The 3,555-nt window shown below is 46.0% G+C and overlaps 1 non-coding gene across 1 annotated transcript; it reads right to left on the reverse strand.

The window, feature by feature from the left end:
- Positions 1–2,544: 2,544 nt before the first annotated feature.
- Positions 2,545–2,616, reverse strand: TRNAH-GUG (transfer RNA histidin (anticodon GUG)). The gene has a single exon. It is a non-coding gene; the product is annotated as a tRNA-His (tRNA).
- Between the last annotated feature and the right edge of the window lie 939 nt (positions 2,617–3,555).

Consider the following 3,555-nt stretch of genomic DNA (forward strand, 5'->3'; position numbering starts at 1 on the left):
CAACCTAAATGACCACTGCATTCGGCAGATCAGCTGCTATTAGTAATTCCTCCCTCTCTCTGTATCTCCAGAGGAGACCGACGTTTTGCAGTCTATGGACCCAGGCTATGGAAAACCTTGCCTTGGGAACTTAGAAACATGACAGAGCTAATACAGTTCGGAAAATCACTAAAGGCATTCTTATTCAAATAAATGATAGAATCAGATCTTTTGGTAGGAGCTCTCTAAGATTTTGTGTTGGAATATGGAGTGGAATATGGAACCTGGAAACATCTGCTCCCAGATGCAGTTGTCCCTGCTCGGTGTGCCACGTTGCAAGTACTTCAAATCAAATCAAATCATGTTGATGTCTCCTCACCGTTTCGACCTCATAGAGGGAGGACTGGTCATGGCTCCTCCCTTTTTCATCCGCATTCCGGGATGCATGGTCATGGCTCATTCCTTTATCCCCTCATACAGCGAGGCATGTTGATGTCTCCTCCCGTCTCGCCTTCATAAAGGGTTGCATGTTTATATCTTCTCCTTGCCTCGCCAGGGATGCATGTTCATATCTGCTCCCTGTCTCTCCTCCATAAAGATATGCATGTTTATATCTCCTCCCTGTGTGGTCTTCATGAAGACATGCATCTTCATGATAAGTCTTTGTCTAGCCCTCATTCAGGCATGCATGTTAATGTCTCCTCCTTCTCACGTCCTAATTCAGGGATGCAATGTAATGTCTCCTTCCTGTCACACTCTCATACAGGGATGCAATGTGTATGTCTCCTCCCTGTATTGTTGTCATACAGGCATGCATATTCCTGATGACTCCTTGTTTAGCCCTCATTCAGGCATTCATGTTCATGCGTCCTCCACGTTATGTCCTTATAAAGGGATGCATGTTCATGATGACTCCTTATCACTCCCTCAAAAAGGGATGCATGTTAATGTCTCCTCCTTGTCACACCTGCGTACAGAGATGCATGTTCATGCCACCTCGTTCTCTTGCTTTCATAAAGGGATTTTATCTCCTCCCTGTCTCACCCTCAGGAAGGGATGCATGACCAATGCTCCTTCCCTTCTCGCCTGCATACATGGATGCACGTTCACGCCTCCTCCTTCTCTCAGCTTCATACGTGGATCATATCTCCTCCCTGTCTCACCCTCATGCAGGGATGCATGACCAATGCTCCCTCCCTTCTCGCCTGCATACATGGATGCACGTTCACGCCTCCTCGTTCTCTCGGCTTCATACGGGGATCATATCTCCTCCCTGTCTCACCCTCATGCAGGGATGCATGACCAATGCTCCTTCCCTTCTCGGCTGCATACATGGATGCACGTTCACGCCTCTTCCTTCTCTAGGCTTCATACGGGGATCATATCTCCTCCCTGTCTCACCCTCAGGAAGGGATGCATGACCCTGACTCCTCCCTTTCTCGCCTGCATACATGGATGCACGTTCACGCCTCCTCCTTCTCTCGGCTTCATACGAGGATCATATCTCCTCCCTGTCTCACCCTCACCTCCAACATGTGTAACTTCTTCTTCTCTTTGACCTCTGGGGCATGGGTGGCTACTGCACAGCTCTAGATGTCGCCCACCTGCAAGGTGCTATGGGAAGCACTTTTCCACATTGGACGTGCTATATTAACCCCCTCTCCCCAAATACAATAAAAATAAAGAAATATATGTGCTTCCATAATGTCTACCTTCTAATGTTTCATATGTGTAAGCACATTGTCCTCCTCCTGACCACATTCTAATACTATGTGCAAATTGTTCCTTCCATAAACTGTCACTTCCTTGGCCCTTTATTTATAATGACTGTTATACTCTCTCTCTTTCCGCCACAGTATAAAAAAGCCTAGCACACCTCATGATTGGACTAAGAAATTCCTGTCATTTAGTTGCAAATGATTTTCCCATTATCCCCAAAAACTCCTCACTGTGTCTAAGAACGCTTTTTTTCACAGGACAATACATATCAGATTGACTTGAAAGGTCCTTTCACGCGACTACAGAACGCCTCTCATTCCACTCAAAGATACTCCAGTGCCTACAATAGCCTAGGACTAGACTATGAGTCCCAATGTAGAAAGACCACAAGTCCACAGATATGCCTGTTTATTTAAACATCTGTATTATCATCAGCGTGTGACTGTAAAGGCGGGACCTCGCGCTCTCTGTAACGCGCTCCATTGGCAACATCAGTTAAATGTCGTTGGTTCAATCCCTCGCGGATGTTGTTTTTATTCCCATTTGTAACTGGGAAATACTGTCGCTGCAATACATATGTCTTAATCAAGCTAGTGGTTATTGACGTAAATGGCAGTGTTATAATGTTTCATGTACTGCAAATGTCACCACATAATGCGCTCTTAATTAGATTTGGTTGAAATACATTACAGTCACCCGATGAAAAAGTGTGCAAAGAGCATTAAAGAAACAAAAGGTACAGTACCAGGATATATCGAATTGTTTCAGTCCTCCACAGAGATTGCCAATGTATTAATGGAAATTCTAAAATATCTGCCCAACTGCCGTGACATTGCCTCACCGCAATGCCGTGACTCGGATTCGAACCGAGGTTGCTGCGGCCACAACGCAGAGTACTAACCACTATACGATCACGGCGAGCTACTTGGGCTGCTAGAGCGCCTTGTTCCACCTCTATCATAAGCTGTACTCCATCCGTGATGTCATGACTCATGTTTGAATTACAGGTTGGTTGTGTTGTCATCCATGCGAATAAGTGGACACCTGATCCCTAGTCACTTATTTAAGATCTCAATAATCAAGTCAGAATCCCAATGAAAGTCATCAAAGTGGAGCCAATTAGAAATAATATAGTTACACAAACCTGGCAATGGTGCGGCAGCCAGGGCCGATAATGGCCCGCCAGCCTGAGAGCAGGAAAGTGTGAGAGCAGTGATGGTCTTGTGAGAGTTTACAGCTGTTATTGACCCTGTCCCCTTCCATTGCAGAGTTTTATCCCTATAAGAACCGCAGGGGCTCCCTCCTGGGTGCTAATAGTTAATTTTTTTTCACAGGAAAAGTGCTCTGCACCAATTGCACGTGCCAAATCTCCCAAAGGCCACCACCATAAAAACAGAAAAGGGAAAACGTCCCTTTGCCACGGCAGTAGGCAGGTGATGGAGATGACGAGGCCAGGAGGAGAGGGGGTAAATGGGGTTGCATGGGACCTACGAAGAGGGGTGGCGGGCTGGCATTGGGAGGGTGGTGGCGGAAAAAATATTGAGGCTGGGATAGAGAGGCGCTGGAGTTCCAGAAAGAACACAGGCAGTGATCACAGTTTCCAGCTGGCGTTCGCAGCCTTATGTTTATGTTTATTGATTTATACCGCGCACAAGGTACCCTAAGGCTTATAGGCGCCGACAAAACAACAAAGTGGCATAATGAGTATAACAAGAACAAACAACATTAAGCTCCGAAAACATGTACTGACAAGGGGGCCACTAGGCCATTCCCATGGAAGAAGGAAAACAACATCGTAAAGAAAAGAGGATAGGTTAATTTAACACTATTCGCACTTTTGTGAAGGCGGACATGTCC

The sequence above is a fragment of the Ambystoma mexicanum genome (genome assembly GCF_040938575.1).
Source record: "Ambystoma mexicanum isolate Mex_15411 chromosome 12 unlocalized genomic scaffold, UKY_AmexF1_1 Mex_chr12_unloc.2, whole genome shotgun sequence".
Taxonomy (NCBI): Eukaryota; Metazoa; Chordata; class Amphibia; order Caudata; family Ambystomatidae; genus Ambystoma; species Ambystoma mexicanum.